This window comes from Rissa tridactyla, chromosome 1 (assembly GCF_028500815.1).
Source record: "Rissa tridactyla isolate bRisTri1 chromosome 1, bRisTri1.patW.cur.20221130, whole genome shotgun sequence".
In the NCBI taxonomy this organism is placed as follows: domain Eukaryota; kingdom Metazoa; phylum Chordata; class Aves; order Charadriiformes; family Laridae; genus Rissa; species Rissa tridactyla.
The window spans coordinates 31,316,088-31,335,955 of record NC_071466.1 but is presented as its reverse complement, the minus strand read 5'-3'; the positions used below and the strand labels follow the sequence as shown (position 1 = coordinate 31,335,955).

The window sequence follows — 19,868 nt, the reverse complement described above, 5'->3', positions numbered from 1 at the left end:
GTGAGTGTGACTAATCATGAATCTTTTCAATAATGCTGACAATCCAGTCTCTCTTCTCTCACTCTGCCCGAGCCCGCTGAAATAGGAGTAAATTAGCCTTATTCTGGCGAAAGCAGGAAATCATAAAGAGCCCCTAAAAGGTTGCCAGTACGCCATGCCTAGGTTTTGCAGTGAGTGTAATTATCAGAGTTGTTGTGTGTGTGTTTTGAGAGCAGCTAAATAGCTCCAAAGGTCTGAAAGATCGCACTCTGCCACCATCCCCCGGACCATTTGCCTGACCGCGTAATTTCTGTGCTTCACTGGCACAGTGTGCTCCTGCAAAGACAATAAGCCAAAGACTATTAGAGTTCACAACTCCATGTTAATGGTTTATGTTTGTTTTATTGGATATATCCTTACTGTCTACCTGAGCAGTAGAGCCAGAATCCAGTTACTGGTCTGTGCTAAACTTGACCTGGTTTATTTGGTTGGAGAGTGAGATCTTTGTCTCGTTCATTAATGAGTTCCCTTGTATGGCTGAGGAAGCAAAAATGCAATTTGGTCTCATATCATATGCAGAAGGATATTGTATCATTTGTTCTCTGAGAAGAACGGTGCTGGCTGGCATTGTTCCCCCAGATGAAACCCACTGGAAAGTAAGTGCATAATGAAGAGAAAGCAGAGGGCTTGGAAAATTAAACCCGAGGAAGGGAAGAATGGGAAAGGATCAGTAAGTTCCAGGTGAGTGTCTGCTGCTGGGAAAGGAAAGGAAATTCTGTTGTGAGGGTATAGTTCTCAAAATTGTTTTTAATATTACTGAATGGGACTTGGAGATGAGATGGTGTCACAGGTCTGAGTCATGCTGCTTGGTGTGCAGGGTGGGTGATATGCCTGAGTGCTGGAGATCTCATCCAGCTCTTTTTAATTAAGTCTGTGTGTATTACCTTCCCAGCAAAACATGTAAATCTCAGCAGAAGAAAACTGATCATTCTTGCTGACATATTGTGACCATCGACCGTCACTACGGTTTTCCCTCCTGGTTCTTTTTTGTACCCACTATCGTTTACTGTTGTTTGATATTTCAACCTTCCCCCTTCTCACTACACTTTGGAGCAATTCCTGATGGAGCTTGGGGTTGCTCTTCCCTTCTCTTCCTTCTCTTTCTTTCTAAACCACAGCATTTTGGTAGCTCTTCAGGGACCCAGCTAAGAAGACATATGGGAAAGTGATTTTGTGATACACACACAAATCCTACCAATCAGAACCAGTTTAGTGGGTCTCTGCCCAACTGGAACAGTGGCCAGCATTGATAAATCTTTGCAGAAGGTGGCAGTGGGACTTAAGTTGCATTATTCACACTTAGTTATTTACAATATTTACATCATACTGTACATCAGGTAGAATCGTACATTTTCGTCACCATTTCGGAAAGAGGTGAGAGGACAAAGGTTAAAGATAAAGCTGCCTAAGGAAGGGGTGGGTGCTGCTCCTTTGAATTTCACTGCCAACCCCAGCACTGGGTGAAAGTTTTATGTATGAGTGTTTGTTGGAAGGCAGAGATATTAAATGCTAAAATTCGGGAAAAACAAATGACTCCTATATCCAACACATGGTTGGCTAAGTGGAAGTTAGTGCACAAAGGACCATGTTTACTACAGGCCACAAAAGAAGGAGGCTTTGTTTTAATACCAACTTAAGAAAAGAAGAAAAGGAATAAAAACTTAATGAGAATCAAAAATTCTAACTGTGCGTCCCCCTTCATTGCTTGCCTGATCTCCTGTTTGAAGTTTCATTACTGCCACTTCAAGGCAGAAGAGATTTAGCTGTTGTAGATGGTAAATCTCTGCTCAACAAATAAATATGGTAGTTTTCCCCTAACTTCTATTAGTCAAGGTATGTGTGAAGCATTTTTGAGATCTTTCTCATAAGCAATCACCTGTTTAACTACAACAATCAAAAAATCCCCCTTTGCCTAATTTCTATTTTTACTACATTCACCCAATTATCTCTCACAGTATCAAGATCTCAAGCTTGATACAATGTATTTGCTTGATTGTTTATCTGCTTATTTTTGCTCTAACACACAAAAAGTGTCCAGACTTCTGCATTACCAGGTGTTTCTGCTATGGCAGTTTCATGTAGTTAAGCACATATGAAATTAAAGCAACTTCTGCCTCTATTGGTGTGACACAAATGCATCTGTCTGCTGAGGAATCCTCCCTCAGACATGTCTGCATGCTCTGCCTTTCATGGAGTCTGGGAACCCACAGCCCATGAGTTTCAGCTCCTATGGGAAGACTTAGGATTTCGCATTCCTCTGCCACTGGAGTGGAACAGAGGACAAGAGAGGACAGGGTTTGGAATTTAACATTTTACCAGTAAGTCCTGACATTGCAGAAACATCAGTAGAAAAGGATTTTATGTTGTGTGTCCATTCGTCTTTACCAAATTGCACTGCAGGGAAGATCTCTCCCAAGCCTAATAGATGTGAAGTTAATTAGAGATCAGTGCAGGAGCTCAGATAGACCTACAACAGAGACCTCAGCAACTGTTTCTGCATAATCGAACAACCAGGGAAAGGCATCATGCTGATGGTAACTGAGCTTGTGCTTACCATTTGGGCAAAACCACCCTAAAACAAGTTTAAGTCCTAAAGTATTAGCCTTTCCCATTGCCTGTCATTGTCCTGGGCATCAGTTTGTGCCTGTTCATGCTATGCTTACTTAGAATAGCTCTTTCCATTCTTGCATCTGAATTTTCTGAATGCATTTCCTCACTTCTTCCCTTTCTTAATGCTTTATGTCTTCCCTTTCACTCCTCCTTCAGGGCCGTGTTTTACTGTCCATTGAGGATTCAATAAAAACAATATCTGTACAGCGACTGGTCCTTTGATTGTAAGGCCTCGGAAGCACAGTCAGTGGGTCTAATTCTTCTCATATTGAGGTCAATGTTTTTACAGTGATGTGACTCCCTGGCAAAAGAGAGACCTTTGGGAAGGAATCTTTTTTCCTTTTTTTTTTTCTTTTCTCTCTCCTGGGGCTTATCATGAAAAAACTGGGGAGAGAAATGAACAGCAGTTTTTGCTGAGTTTTTTTTTTACCTCAAATTAGATAATGAAGGAGTTTTCACAGAGTGAGAGAGATTATTTATGGGGCAGGTTCTCAGTAGGTGAATACTGGTGTTCAGAACGCGTATTCAGAGATATTAGCATTTAGAAGTACTCAAATGAAAAAAAATATATAGCCGGGTATGTATGTCCTTTTCTACTTTGCTTACCTCTCATGGAAGTGCCTCTTCAAAGGGCCAGAAGACATACCAATGAATATTGGTCTAGTAGTGTAAAATACAGTTCCCAAACGGCATGGCACACATATCGTTAGCAATATGAGCACTACATCAAAGTTGTAGATAAATTACTGAAGTAGCCTAACATGTTTTTTATATTCATGTTCATCTGCACAGAGCTGCTGCCTCTATGCGTCGTACACAAGCAAACTACCTCCAGGAACCCTGCATGGAGTTACTTTGAAGTTTGCCCTAAAGTATGGCCGTAAGCATATTTATGCTACCTTTTTTTTTTTTTCCCCCTGCCTTCTAGTTAGGTTAGACTTAATTTTTGGTAGACTGAGAGAGTCTTATCTAGTTTGTGTTTGTTTTCAGAACAGCAGTGTGAAAAACACTGAGGAACAAGTGGGCCTGGGGAAAAAATTCAAAATTAGGGAAATGAAAGAGCACTTAGACCTGAACAGATAAACAATTTCTATACTCTGCCATTTTTGTAAAGTTTAATGTTCAAATACCTGATTCACTGGTAAGAGGAATACCCCATGATCTCCAAAATGTGTGAGAGCAAGAGACTGCACGCAGGGGTTCCAGTCACGCGAACATGTTGCTCAGTGTTCACTCTCGAGGTTTGAAATATCACAAGGAATCTTACTGAAATGACAGCTTCATTTCCATGCCATACGTAGTATGCATTGCACCTTGTGCAAATTGCTGTGAGGGGGCAAGGTAGTTTTCTCGAATCCACAAGGCACCACTGAGCTTTGATATCTGCTCTTTGATACTGTCAACTGTGAGAGATCTTCACATGTAGGAAAGGCAAAACATCAATGCTGAGTGCTGGCATATACTGATCTTGGAAGAGAGTCTTGCCCCGAGAACATTTAAATGTGCAGAATTTTAACTGTTTCTTTGGATTCTGCCAAGAATGCTACTGGTTATAGAGCACTGCAAAGAGGCAAGATGCACGGGGCAGGAGGTTTTGAATCTAATCTGCTTTACCATGTCTGGGCATGGGTCACAACTGTACACTGCCAAGTAGGTTGGCTCCCCAGAACAGTCACAGGTCCCTGGGTGCTGATCATCCATGGTGCCAAAACATTTGTTCACTCCTAGTCTCAATTTTGAAGTGTATCAAATAGTTCCAGCTGAAAAGAAGCCCTGTGCATTTCTGAAGTTACCCCAGGTTTTGATTCCAAAAGCCAGTGTGGATGAGACACCCCCGGGTTGATTTCTGTTTGCCCCATGTAGCCCTCTAACAGTATCCCAAGGGAATTTACAGCCCAGACACCTCCACATGCCCTGAGGGTATGAACCAGGGCAAATAACTCCCACTTTCAGTTTCATGCTGAAATGCACTAACCTACAGCACAGCCCTCATATTATTTTGGGCTCTGTGCACCGAGCCATCTCCCCACTGGTTTACACACAAAATAATTTTGATGTCCTGGAACTGCAGGAGCATCACAGGGGGCCCAGAGGAGAGATGTGTTAAGTGATGCAGGATATGGCCAGACTATCTTGAAGAGGTCAAGCCATGAGCTCTGAGCCTGCAGGGATCACCCTCCGAAAACGATGCAGTTAGCAGCATGGGTATATCTAGTGTGGTTCACCTTGTCTGGAGCACTCCAAGTTTACACCTTGAAATTAGAAGTGAAGCAGACTTGCCACAGGTAACTTCAAGTTAGGATTCTCAGTATGGCCAGGTGGCTGCTGACCCACCCTGCAGAGCCCTGCTGAGCTTTGTGGAGCTGAAAAAGGGAACAAGATTTACACTGAATACGGACTCTTTTAGAGCTGGGCCCGAGCCCTTCCTTAGGGTGCGTGCAAAGACGGCTGCAGCAGAAGAGAGTAGATTGCAAATACTCATGAAGCCTCTGAAACCCAACTGGCCCTGATCGTCGTTCATGATGGTCTGAGTTAAGCACAGTCCAGGACACCCTGTTGCTCCAAAATGAGTTCAGCAGCCCAGGAATGGAAGCCAGTCCTTATTCCCTGGGTACTGACAGAAGAAAATGGAGAAAAATGTAAGCAAAGCAGTGTATCAGTAACCACAGCTTAATTTCCCTCCCTACTGTATAGAATCAGCTATTCTGATGCATTTTTTTTTGTGAAGAGAGACCCAAAATATCATCACTTTCACTGTTAGAGAAGTATTTTAAGTGATGTCTCCAGGGAATGTTTTGCAAATAACCAAAATTGATTATTCAAAAAGCAAAGAAATCGGTAATCCACTTTGTTGCCTCTTCTGTTCTATAATTGTCTTTGCTGTAAGTATGTTCATGACGAGCTCTTTTCTGCCTAAATATAAGCTATAATATATTGAATAATTGCAGGAAGGTAGGGAGTTCTATATTTAATTCCTTCACCCGATCTCTTAAAACTCTCCGTAATTCCTCTCGGTAACAAGAACTGTTGTTTACGCTGTGGTTTGAAACTGTGATGAAGGCCCATTCCCCGAAGCCTTAAATACAGCCAGAAGGCTGTAAGAAATCTCTTGGATTTCATCTACTCCTGTTTTCAAAACATCACGAGTGAGAGGAGCTTTGCAAGCAGTGGGCTGGCTGTGCATCTTTTTGATCATTGGGAGTGAGTTTTAATTTAAACTGGCACTTGTAGTTGGTAGCATCACGTCGATAAAAAATAAATTGCTTCAGGTATTTTTGTGGTTTCTCATTTTCTGAAGCCTGGCTTACTTGGAAGGAGGCTTAGTATGAGCAAAGTAATCTCATTTAACGTGGTTACATGCTAGAGCGCAGTTGACTTTGTGCTGTACTGTGGCGTGCGCAGCACGGGGCTGCAAATTGGGGGTGCCTCTCTGAGAGGCTTTGGGGGCTGGTAAAGCAGCCAACAGGCTGGTCTGCAGAGGAGATCTGCCTACCACAAAACTAAGGCAGAAACCTTTCCTTTTCTTTACGCCATCCTGGACAATTCATCAGGCAGCTGAATTGCTGCAAGCCCCAAGGCCCTGGTCTGCAGTGCACGGCAGCCCTGCCGCTTGTAAGGTGGAGACCTGGGGGCACATCCTCACCCCATGGCAACTTTCGGGATGGGAGGGAAGGGGGTATAGTGCATTTCCATAGGTCTCCTGGCTGGTATGGCTGTGGTACCCTCCAAGATGAACCAATCCCTAGCAATCTCTTGAGTGTGTTCAGGGATTTAAGGCTATCAAAGCTACAAGTGGTTGAAAGATAACACGTCAGGAAGCTTAATAATACCAGCACAACCAGACCCAGGGATAATCCCATGCGTGCATTATTAATAACAGGAGATATTGTATGTCCTGCATACATATGCACTCATATCTCACAAATAAATCTGACCGTGTGTGGTCCAGCCACTGTGAATGGAGATTTTCTGTGTCACCGGAGGTTTGTCTTGGTTTATAAGACAAAGAGTAAGTTATACAAAAGAGCAGTATTTACTAAGTTGACATTTCATACAGTGGTATGAAAGACAGTGTGTTATGGGCTATGTTGTGCTTACAGTTTTGGATGGCGTTGCTTACACCAGTGTTTAAACTGGCAACGTGCACACAAGTTAAGGTCAGTCAAAGTTGAAGCTGAAATAGGTTGTACCATCTCTTCGAGTGGACACTAGAAACTTAAAAAGTTACACTATGTTCAGTTTCCCTTTGGGTCTCCTAGTGTTTCAAGTTAAACCTGGGATAAGCCAACTAAAGTAGGTTAGAAGAAACCATCCTTTTTTTTATAACTCTAGGTGTGGGATGCAGTTATTTTGTGTCTCCTGTATTCTCCCCTGTTTTTCTTGGTTGCTCATGAAGAAAGGGGGGGAAAAAAGTACATAAATCATGACAGAAATACAAAAATACTTGAGGAGCATAGAGCCATAGTATACTCCAACTACATTTCAGTGCTGCTTTAAAACACCACCAGCATGTTTTGTTTTGCACTTTATTTTTGAGTCACAGCTTTGTCAATTTGAGTCTTCTTGGCTCCATTTGAATCAATGGCAAAACAATAATCAGTCTCAGCAAAAAAATATTATTTCCACTGGGAACAAATTCTTCTGAGTTGAGACTTAACCTGCACTCTTCCTCCGGCTCCGAGTTCCTCAGCCCTGATGGCTGACTAACAGAGTATAACTTTGGACTCATTTAAAATGCAATTGCAGAACACACCAGAGAAAGTCATTTAGCAGTATATCGACAGAAGGGCAGACTGTAAATCTAATAAGCTTCTTCCATTTCTAATTTCTAGGATCCCACTATTAACAATATTATATTGCCTTTGGCAATATCTGACACTCACATATGGCAATGTACCAAATGGTCTATTAATATGACAGATGCATTTTAGAAAAGAGTAACTCTCTCATCCCCCTCGGATACATAGATGAATTGAAGAACGCCTTGAACAAAGCTCACTCTTTACTCTTTTCCTGTTCTCATGCTGCTTATTAAGCTGGTATGATGTAAAATCAAGGCATACAACAGTCTGCTACACCAAATGTAATTCGATAGAATCACTTCAAAGGTAAGTTTGTTGTTAACTTTCCATTGGAATTAACCTAGCCGAGGCAGCTCTTAGTCACAGAATATTAACACATAACCTTGTGAAACATCACATGCAGCTGGTGAATGCCAGTGATTTTCAGTTCATAATGCAACCACCTCAGACAGTAGAATACCAGAACTGAAGAAATGTGGGTATATCCAGGTAACAAAACATGTCTGATAGTGGTCTCGAACTAAGAAAGTCTGGCATTTTGAGTGCACCTTGGAAAGAAGTCTCTGGGGAATTCACATTCTCTGATACGAATCCTATCTAAGTCCCTAATAACGCTATCTTGAAACAAATCTTACCTGAAGCAGATGCCTCCTCCAATACACCTATATAAACCTTTTGTTCCAACACACAAAGAACACTTTGAGTTAAATACTTTTCTAGATGGCTCTTACAAGCTGTCAGCATTAAGTTTCATAACAAACAGATGTTCATATTTTATAAGCCTCCTCCATAAAAGACTTCCAGTATTCTCTATTTCAACAAAGGCACAATGGAAAATTATAAGGGTCTAGAAACAGACTCCTGTGAGATCCTGAAATGACTAAGTTTGGCTCTGGCGAAACACATCTACAGCTGTGGAGACATCGATAGTGAGCGGTGGGAAGGGGTGGATGGGCAAGGTTAGATAAAGGCCAACGGTTTAACATCCTGGTGCTGGAGGGGTTTCCGCCGGTCGTGGAAAGAGGCGGCTGCCCTGCTTCTGCGGAGGCACTGATTTCAAAACTGACATTTGGGCGAGGCAGATCGGGGCTGTTTCCTAATGGCAGGACAGGTAACAGAGCTGTGAATCCACAAACACCCACCTGAGTTCAGTGGCAGTCTGCCATTTTTCATCGGCCCTGCTGATTGAAAGCAGGGGAGGAGTAGCCGCCTGGCAGGCTGTGCTGGGGGAGCGGGGAGAAGAGGACGGAGCTTTTCCCTTTGGGGTTGCAATGTGGTGCCATGGCCGTGGTTGTGTAGAGACCCTGCTGCTGCAGCACCAGCTGGGTTTGGGGCTCGCAGCACCCTCGGGGTAGAGGGACACCCCAAGGGGGAAGCACGTCGCAGGGAGGTGAAGCCCCTGGCACACGCCTCGCTGTTTTAATGAATGCTCAGAGGAGACCTTATCGCTCTCTACAACTACCTGAAAGGAGGTTGTAGAGCGGTGGGGGTCTGTCTCTTCTCCCAGGTAACAAGTGACAGGACAAGAGGAAATGTTGACAAGTTCTACCATGGGAGGTTTAGATTGGATATTAGGAAAAATTTCTTCACCAAAATTGTTATCAAACATTGGAACAGGCTGCCCAGGGAAGTGGTGGAATCATTATCCCTGGAAGTATTTAAAAGATGGGTAGACGTGGTTCCTAGGGACATGGTTTAGTGGTGGTTTTGGCAGTGTTAGGTTGATGGTTGGACTTGATGATCTTAAAGGTCCCTCCCAACCTAGATAATTCTATAATTCTATGATTCTATGTTGGCAATACTGGGAAGGAGGAGAACATGCCTCCCTGACTCTGAGAAAGGGAGGAAAACCTCATTGAGTTTGTGTGCTGCTTTGCAGCCTGCCACCCTAACACCCTGCATCTACTCCTGAAAAGAGTAATGGTGCCTCTGCTTTTCCCTGTTTTTGAGAAAAAATGTCCAGTAGAGTCAGAGGAGCGGCTAAAGGAGTCTCTTTCCACACTTCTTACTCATTATTGCTAAGGGATTATCTCAGGGGGCGAAGATGTGCCTGGTTTAAAAGCAATTTAGAGGCAGTCCCATCCCGTGCTGTCCCCCTCAGACCCTGTGATGCTGTCATGCCCCCTCTACGGACACCTCTCTTTCTTTGTACAGCCAAGCTGCCAGCTAGACCAGGGGGGCTCATTGTGATGAAACCAATCTTTCTCCAAACAAACTCACCATCCTTTTTTTTTTTTCTGCTGGGTCAGCTCATCAATTCAGCTAAACAAAACAACCGGAGTGCCAGGTGTGAGGGAAGGAATGGGAGGGCATAGCCAGGGCTGGCAAAACATCTCTTTTGGCAGTGACACAGCCCAAAATTTGTCTAAAATGAATTTGGAACAGTAATGGAAAAGGCTGATTTGCCTACTCCGTGCTATTTTAAAGTCCCCAAAATATAAAGGGATTTTCTTGAATTTATTAAGTCAGCATTAATTAACACTTAGGCAAAAAGAGGTGGACTTAGTGCCTTGGAAGTATGATAAAATCCAGTCACACTGAAATGTATGATCATTCTTTTACTGAATTCATGGGAACGGGGATTTCATCCTTGAAATAAGACCTGGCTTTTTCACTTTGGACGTGTCACTTCAGTTATTCTGTGTTCTTACTGCTCCTTGACAGCAGGAATAAGCTTAATGCTTCTGAGTTTTTTGTTTTTCAGAAGCCTTGCAGAAAGCCAATGTAAAATTTACTTTGCACATACATTTGAGTGCTCATACTTAATATTTACTTTGAGAAAGACCTTGTTCTAAAAAAATGAATTGCATGAATATTTGTGGAAAGCAAAACCAGAGCAGATGCAAACATAACTAAAGTGGATTCATTAAAAAAATTTCAACTATTTGTGTATAACTACTTCACAGCATTCATCCAGTCTGTCTGGTAAAACGAAGCATTTTAGACCTTTGAGAAAAAAAATTCTTGCAACAGATATTTTCATGGACAAACAAGTTTGAACAACCCATTCTTTCTCTGTAATCTCTTCTTGACTAATTACAGATGGAACAAGAGTTGAGGAGAAAGGGAGGAGAGATTCTCGCCATCCTGTTTTCATACAATCATGGAAATTAGAATTAAAACAAAAATCAAACAACCTCCTTCTGTCCCTTCTTCTGCTAGTCCATGATGATTTTCCAGTGCATATTTTCCATTGGCTTTGTTCAGACTGGTCCTGCCAGTTTGTGATGAAAGAGGAAAAAGAGCCATCTTTCTGAAAAATGTGAACTTTTCCACACGACATGGACTCGCTTCACAAAGCTCTCACTACTGCCCAGAGGTGCCTTGGGAAGAGTGAAAATATCAGCTGGAGAGAGACGGAACAGGTTGAAAAAAAAGAAGCAGGTGGCTGAAATATCAAACAAAGGTGTCTGTACATGTGTAGACCTTTCAACTGTGAAATTTTAATCTAAATTTCTCCTGAAAATCATGAAATGAGTCTAAAGTAGTCATTTGAGTTCTCTCTGCAAATATTTCCCTGAATATGCCCCTGTCTATTTCTGTAAGTGGACATGACAACTAGCTTAAATCAAATGTCCAGTCCTGAGATGAGATGAATCCCTCTTTTCATGAAGTCATGCCATTTTCCTTTTTCTTAAAGCAGGGCATCACAATAAAGCAATACTTCCACTCTGGAACAACCACAACTAAGACCTGATTAAATCCAAATCTCACAACGGGTCTGGGCCCCACAGTGCTCATGGGATGTAAGGAAATGCAAAACCCCATCTGTGAGCTGGGAACTTGAAGCAGTATCTATTTTGGGTCAGTTCCAGTTCAAGTTCAGTTGTGGATGAAGCTTCTCATGTTTAGTTCTGGTTAAACCAAATAAAACTTTCAGAAAGCAGTTTAGGTTCAATATAAGAAAAAAAATAATCCTGAATGATTTGGACCAAATTCAATTCCTCTTTCTGTGTTAAGAGACTCTGGAAGGGATCTGATCTCCAGCTGGGACCATAAACACATGCTGAAATGAAGAGCTTTACTTCTTTCATTTATCATTCCATTCATTCAGAACAGGATGGGAACTACACGTGGCCTTGCACGGTTTTACTAGTGCTTGTACTTTGTATAATGTGTGCCTGCCATCCTGACAGAGATCTAGTCCAGAAAACAACCCATGACCATTATGGATGTGAATTACGTTCCTTTTAAATAACAAGAGACTGGAGAAAATCTGAAGTACTTTAAGAGAAGACCAAGAGACGCTTTCCAATGGAAGGGATTTTATTCTCCTAATAAGGAAAAGTCACTTTGTACAATAACTCTATAATCTCATCTCCTCAGTAAAGTTTGTAAAGAATAGACTGACACAGCTTTTCAAACTGCTTATATATTATGCTGATGTGCGTCAGTAGGTATTAATTTAGTAAGTTGCTACTTTTGTGCAAAAATGGATGGGTACAGATAGAGCAAAAAACATCTTGGAGTGACATTGTTAGCGCTGATTTGCCCTCACTCAGGCCTTGGTGTAGTGGTCAGATAGAGTATTCAATTAAAACAAAGAAAGAGAGCCAGAACAAGGTTTCCAGGCATTATTAATACAACATTTCTGCTTAATTTCCATGGAAGGCACAAAATCAACATTGTCTCAGTTCTTTGAAAACCCTTGGCCCAACCAGCTCCAGAACTTGTTTTTAGAAGTTCAAGTGGAGGAGAAGTTATGTAGGAGGGAAATGTTGAGAGTGGTACGGACACACTGCCTAGATGGGGCATCCCTGCAGCCTCTCCCATGCATGGCCACCTCTCTCTGTACATGGGTATGTGCTTTACTCACAGAAAGCCAAGTGAAGACTGTGCATTCACCATCCATCGTTTGTCTACCTTAACTCCTTCTCTTCTAGGCACAAAACCAGATCCATCGTCATTCCCAAGAAATAACCCTTTTCCATAGTCAGAGAGGAAGTGCAGAGACAGACAGAGCTTGAAATGAACCAGCCTCAACCAGAGAGCTGCAGATCTTTTAAAAAGTAAGTTTTTACAGGTGAAAGGAAATCAATCTAGCTGAAAGCAGCCAATTTGGTATATATACTGAGCAGGAAGAACTTTCTATTTGAATATTTTTTATTTTCCGAATAAGGAAAAGTCAACTGGATGCCAAAAATAGCATATACCTGTGACGTGAATGAGCCACTGTTCTCGTCTTGCTGAGAACTCACTGGACTCTGCCTGCTTCAGGGGCTTTATAATACCAGGTAACACTATAGCCTAACATTTTGCACATCACGTCTGCACAAGAAAAGGAACTTTGAGTTCCTGCTAGTGCATATGTCTAACAAATAAAAAACATGGGGGGAAAAAAATTGCTCCTGTCTTAGAGTGGTAGGGCTTTAGTAATTCTGGCAATCTTGTGCCAAGGGAGTAGAAACCAAAATCCTGCACCTAAGCCTTCCAAATCTACATCAGCAAAATTCATTGCACTATTTGCCCAGATCCAACCTCATCAATTAATATGTTAAAATCTACGTTTCACCTGAGGTGCTAGTAAGCTGAGGTAATTGAAAGCAGCTTAAACCACTAAGCAAAGAAATAATTATCATGTGGACACTGAAATCCAGCTGTATAAATTATCATCTAAATTCGATCAGGAGTGTAACTGTGAATAAACTCAGCTATGAAAGCAATACCATGAGATTATGTCCCCTCACCTTTTCAGGAAAGAAACTGCTTCTTCCAAATTGCACATTAACTCAATTCACCCTTGAGACATGACAGTGGGCTTGAAACACTGTAAGATATCCATATACATGCTTGTAGGCTATACCGTCTTTTTTTTTTTGGTGGGCGAGCAATAAATGGAAGGCTCCTCTTCTCCAGACAATATGCAGTCTCTCTAAACCTCTGTGAACAACGGATCTAAAAATCAGTTCCAGCTGTAATTAAACTATTTTGATGGGAATGATAGCTCTGTGAAACCTGGACCTTTAACACTGAAGGCTTTTTCAATGGGCTACTACAGTAGGAGGTGGTAAAAACTTTGCTTCACCGCTCACATTTATGGTATTTAAATCTTCTCAGATATGGAGGTAAAGGCTCTTGACAGCTATTTATGACCTTTCTAATACTGGTAGATCATGTAAATTCATTACTGATTCTGTAATCGTGTAGTCCCTATTAACTAATAACATCAGTATCATTCTCATCTTTTAAAGACTAGCTGGAAGGTGATGCTTTGAGAAGCATATTAGTTACTCCATTTACAAGATTCATTACATTATCTGGAGGGCAGAGCTCTGGATGAATTTGTGCCTGACGGGCTTGCACCAGCACAGTTAAGCATTATGAGTAAGGTTTTTTTCTTCAGTAGCAACCTACCCTAATCTGAAGTACAATCAAGCAACTAGGGACAAGGTGTTTACACCTCTCTTCCAGCTCCCATCACACACAAATTACGGGCTTTGAAGGGCAGTCATGACCCAAAATTTGTCTTGTGGTCATGGATCAGACAAGATGTTAGGCTGGGACCCAGTTGTATCGCAGTAAGATGAAAAATATCTGAACGCTAATAGTGTAACTGTGGGATCACTGTTTTCTGTGAGCTCTAAGATTTAAACCTAGGCTTCAGCATGCCAATCCCTTGCACCAAAGCACTTCTTCACTACTTGACAAATACCTCTTTAAAGCAAGAGTGAAACAGATCCATTTTTGCTCAGAAAAACATGGGCAAATGGATGACATTCACACAGTGCCTTCAGGCACCCAGAGTGCTTAAAAAATAAGCAACCAATTCAAGTAGGAATATCCAGATCTCCAGACAGTAAATGCCATTGTTTCCAAAATGGGTATTTTTTTAAATTGTGATTTTTTTCTCTCTTTCTCTCTCTCTTTTTTTTTCTTAAGTTTTTTTTTTTTTTGTAAAAATGAACTGTTCTGTGAGCTGTTTCTAGCAGAGTCTGGCACGAATAGGCAATTCATGTAAATGTACAATCTGGACTTTTGTAAATGATGGCAACAATTTTGCTGTGAGGCCAAGACTTCACCTGAGACACAAAGGAAGGTTCTGTCTGCGAACACTTGAGCAAAATAAATCTAGGCTCATACCTGTGCAATTCATAGAAAGGATGACTTCTGTAGAGAGATCTGAAAGGAAGTATTGCAAGTTCCCCTGGGAAAGAAGCTCCGAGCCTAGAGGATAGAGTGTGAAAAGGTGTGTAAATAAAGATTATAAGGCAAAAATAAAAAGAAAGGAATGTCAAAGCTCAGGAGTAGGTGGAGGAGGGAGCTATACAAACTGAGCAAAGTGAACTTGCCAACACTGGGACAAGAGACATTGCATACAGCTGGGATAGTGGCTTCTCCTGCTCTACAAAACACCACCAAGATCTCCACATTTGACAACCACAAGACATTTATGGTATACCTTGGAGACCTGAGAGGTGTGAATGCCCTGGGAGAGGTTCCCAGCAGGAGGTGGTGGTGGCACACTATGGGCTTCACTCCCTCCTTCCACATCTGGGCATTAGGATTATCCACCTGCACAAATGTACTGCAGGCTATGGCCTTTTATTTTGGCCTTGTATGAACTTCTCACAAGCTGCTTTTGACCCAGAAGTCACACTATACCATCAAGGCTGTGCCCATGAATTTTACAAGCATAATTGAATGAACCACCTCTACTCACCTCTTCTGACTAACTTCTAACACAGTCTAACTGTGGCATCCCTAGAGACAATGACAACGTCTTAAAAGTACCTCAAACGCTGTGCTAGCACAAAGAAGGGGAAAAAAGACATCAAATGTCTGGAACCATTTGGGGCATTATACATACACACACACACATACACATACATAGTGGATTTCATAGAATCCCAGAATGGTTTGGGTTGGAAGTGACCTTTAAAGATCATCTAGTCGAATCCCCCTGCCAAGGGCAGGGACACCTCCCACTAGATCAGGTTGCTCAAAGCCCTTTCCAACCTGTCCTTGAGCACTTCCAATGATGGGGCATCCACCACTTCTCTGGGCAACTTGTTCCATTGTTTCACCACCCTCATTGTGAAAAAATTCTTCTTTATATCTAATCTATATCTACCCTCTTTCAATTTAAAACCATTGCCCCTTGTCCTGTCACTACAGGCCATGGTAAAAATTATTTCTCGGTCTTTCTTATAAGCCCCCTTTATGTGTTGAAAGGCTGCAACAAGGTCTCCTTGTCTTCTTCTCTTCTCCAGACTGAGGGGATTGCCCTCACCCAGGCACAGGACCTTGTACTTGGCCCTGTTAAACTTTATGAGTTTCACATAGGCTCACTCTTCAAGCTTGCCAAGGTCCCTCTGGATGGCATCCCTTCCCTCAGGCATCTCAACTGCACCACTCAGCTTGGTGGCATCTGCAAACTTGCCGAGGGTGCACTCAATCTTGCTACCTATGTTATTGATGAAGATATTAAATAGTATTGGACCCAGAACGTACCCTTGGACATTGAGCCATTGAATGTAACTCTTCAGACGTGGACATCCAGACAATTCCTTATCCATCTAACAGTCCATCCATAAAACCCACATCTCACCAATTTAGAGGTAAGAATGTTGTGATGGCCGTACCAAAGGCCTTACAGAAGGCCAGGTAGATGACATCTGTAACTCTTCCCTTGTACACTGATGCAGTCATTCCATCTTAGAAAGCCACTAGATTAGTCAGGCACAATTTGCCCTTGGTGAAGCCAGGTTGGCTTTATATAATCAACTCCCTGTCTTCCCTATGTTTTGAAATATCTTCCAGGAGGATCTGCTCCATGTTCTTAAAAAAAAAAAAAAGGAAAAAAAAGAAAGTAATGCAGGGAATGAGCCTTGCCCTGGGAAAACCACCTGCCTGATCATGGTGTCTCCCCTGCTAGGTAAGTATTTGTTTCCTGAAATTTAACTCTAGTCCCTCTCCTAGCAGGCTATAGCATGGTTTTGAATCCCTTGTGTCAGTGGCTTAAAGGTAATTGTTGGAATCAGATCGTAATTACATTTTGGCACTTCAGATTATTGTGTCAATAAATAGTTATCAGCCCAGACAAGTTATACTGAGTAAATGCTTTGTGTTATTTGGACTTCAGAGGAGTGACAGTAAAGAAGAGGCTGGGAAAGCAAAAGCATTTAAAACATTGGTATTTGTATAATAACTCAGAGGTTTGCTTTCTTCCTGCAAAGTGGGGGCATACAGACACATTTTCCTTTTTGAAAGACTGCATTCTTTTCCCTTTGTGCTAAAAAGCTCCAAAGGTGCAAAAGCCAGGAAGGTTTGAAGGGAACATCACCAGATGTTTACATGAGAGACCAGAAATTATAGAGCAAACTCGAGTGTTGTTTTCATTTTGAAAGTGTGATACACTTGACTGTATCTCTCAGTCTTTTGAAGAGAATTGGGTCAAGAAGAGAATGTATTTCTCAAGGACCTGCTTAGGAAAGTGTGTTACTCAACAACAACAACTACATAGACACTACATTTATTTTAACAGACAGCGTATGTTGCAATGCTGAACTTCTCAACACCTTGATGATAAAATGGCCAAAAGACAAAACACTCCCAGGAGGCAGAACAGCGGTATATGCTAATCACTGTTCACATGATCTGCTTGACCCTCCAGCGAATGCATCTTCTGCTGAGGTCATTCTGCCCCTCAAGTAGATAGTCTCTGTCCCACAATTGCTAATTGCCCATTATGGTTCACAGTGAGAAAGTGATTTATCATAGAATGATAGAATGGTTTAGGTTGCAATGGACCTTAAAGATCATCTAATTCCAACCCCCCTGCCACGGGCAGGGATGCCTTCCGCTAGACTAGGCTGCTCAAAGCCCCATCCAGCCTGGCCTTGAACACTTCCAGGGATGGGGCATCTGCAACTTCTCTGGGCAACCTGTTCCAGTGTCTCACCACCCTCACAGTAATGAATTTCTTCCTAATATCTCATCTAAATCTACCCTCTTTCAGTTTAAAACTGTTACACCTCATCTGATTGCTACACTCCCTGATAAAGGGTCCCTCTTTGTCTTTCCTGTAGGCCCCCTTTAGGTGCTGGAAGGCTGCTATAAGATCTCCCTGGAGCCTTCTCTTGATTTGAAATGGTCATGCTCTAAAGTAGTCCTTCTTCTTTGATATTTGTGCTGTGGAGGATTTAGGAGACCAATAGAGTTAGAGTTTTTGTGACACACACACACACACACCCCCACCCATTGAAAGACAGTTTTGGGGATGAGCAGTATAATAGCTAAGAGTAGAATAAAGCAGAGAGAGAAAATAACCCATGAAGAAGACCAGGGAAACCTGAGTTAGGTGTGAGAGAGCAGTCAGTGGTGCATCGCTCCCAGGGTCACAGTGCAGCGGCTGCCCCTGTGTTGATATGACAGAGGCCCCTCGCATCCGGTTGTCCCCTTGACCTCTTTTCCTTTCGTGAACTGAAAACCAAAGCCTGTCACAAACTAAACCAAACAGCACTGCAAAAACTCTTGTGCCTGGGTAGAAAAGCTGTCTCTTGTACTGTAAGGGCTGCATCTCCATCCTTTCATTTCACCCTGGAGCCACAGGTAATCCAAGTATATTTGGTTTTCAAGGGAGGAGGGCTTTTCATTTTAATGGACTCATTTTATCATGCTTCTGTGCTAAAAGAGTAAATTTGACAGCATATAAGCAGAGCCTGCTATGAGTAAAATTAAGTAGGTAAAATCACTTCAGTTTTCACCAATGCAAATTACTGGTTCTGCTGGTTAAAGTAGCTCCGGCTAATTTGAAAGCAAGAGCAAACATTCAGCATTGCACAAACACACAAAAATGTGTGAAATCTGCAGGCATCTGATGAAATTAGCATGGACTTCCACAAAACACTGAAAATGACCTTACCAGGAATGTCGTAAGAAGCTTGGGAATGGAGTTTGAGGCAGGACCAGGGCTCAGGCCAGGGCTTGCTGGGGAACAGCTGGGGCTGAGCCTGCGGGCAGCTCACCCTGCACTGCATCGTGCCTGGGATGCAGCCCCCTGGCCGCTGTACCCCCACACTGGGCAGGTGGCCAGCCCCACCTCCCCCTCTTCCAGCCCACCCGAAGGTGATGCAGGACACGTGAAAAAAATTGCAAAGCAAGACACCGCCAATTTCAACTGTAATTCTTTTTCTCATTTAGTGTGTGTTGGTGGCCCATCTAAAGAATTTCCAAGGCAAAATACATTTAAAAATAAAAGGACAGCACTGCTCTGCTCCCCCTTCATTGATTTGTCTTCTGACTACTTCTGTCCCTGTTGCTACCAAGCCAGGCTGGGGTTTCTCTTTGTCTGTTGTTAAGTCCCAAGCCGGCTCGATGGGCTCTAACCTCAGTCATTAATATCAATTACCACGAGGACAGCTGCCTTGTTCTCCTCGTCAGAACTTCAGCATGGAGGGTAATAGATGGCTTAGGGCTGGCCTCCTGCCAAGAGGGCTCCATTGTTTTCATCTGTGATACACAAGGAAGAAAATAATGGGGTTAAATGAATTTGATTAGACCAAGCTCAGCCTAGTGTAGCATTCAGGCTCTAATTTTGCTCTTCCACGGTATAATTTTACATCCCTGAAATCAGCACAGGTTTAGCCATTGATTTAAGACTTATTTAGGAAGTCGGTGACTCCTTTTAAGCTTTATAACCTTCACCTAGACTCTCTCAGTGCTGGGCATGTTAAGTTTGTTTATATTATATATATTCTATTTTAATTAACAAATACCAAGTAAGTTTTGAAAGAAAAAGATGGAGATCAATTATTTGCAGACAGTGGCATTTTTGCAGCTTTGCAAAGCCATGAGTATTTAATATGGAAATTCTTCCTCCTGACACACATCACTTGCTTTTTTTTCTTCTCATCCACAGTGTAGGATCCTCTGCCAGTTCTGCACTTGTACCAGGCACGGAAGCCCCACACGCCAGCACAGCAAAAGCCTACGAAAGAATCAAATAAAGAATAGTGGAGAATGTCTTACACAGCTCTTTGTCACATACAAGAGAGCCAGAGAAGAGAATTTTGCTGAGAGAAAAGGAGAAAAAATGTGACAGCTTAATAGACGTGCTGTTAAAGTTAATGGGAAAAATCCAGTGTTGTGTGGGGCTCCAATCTTTTATTACGGAGAGTTTCGGTTTTAAGAGCTGTATCCTTGCTTGATGTCAATTGGCATAACTCCATCTGGAGCTCCACCAGCCTACCCTTTTGAATGTCTTGCCCATGTGAGTAGCTAGCTTTATTTCAACATTGAATGAACTGGTTAAAGAAGGAAATCACTATATAAAATGCTCAGAGAGGCCATGAGGTTGAATCTGGCTCTGTTGCAGGTATAGAAACTCCATAACAGCATTGTAAAAAGGTCTATTCATGTTTAAATGTGCTGGCAGGAAAAAAAGAGGCCGTGGCATGGTAAATAAAAACTATTTTG

At 42.2% G+C, this 19,868-nt stretch overlaps 1 long non-coding RNA gene across 1 annotated transcript; it reads left to right on the top strand.

Annotated features, from left to right (window-relative positions):
* The first annotated feature begins 599 nt into the window (after positions 1-599).
* LOC128903052 (uncharacterized) lies at positions 600-19,385 on the top strand. The gene is made up of 3 exons (XR_008463958.1): positions 600-720; positions 3,442-3,521; positions 19,312-19,385. It is a non-coding gene; the product is annotated as an uncharacterized LOC128903052 (long non-coding RNA).
* Positions 19,386-19,868: the final 483 nt, after the last annotated feature.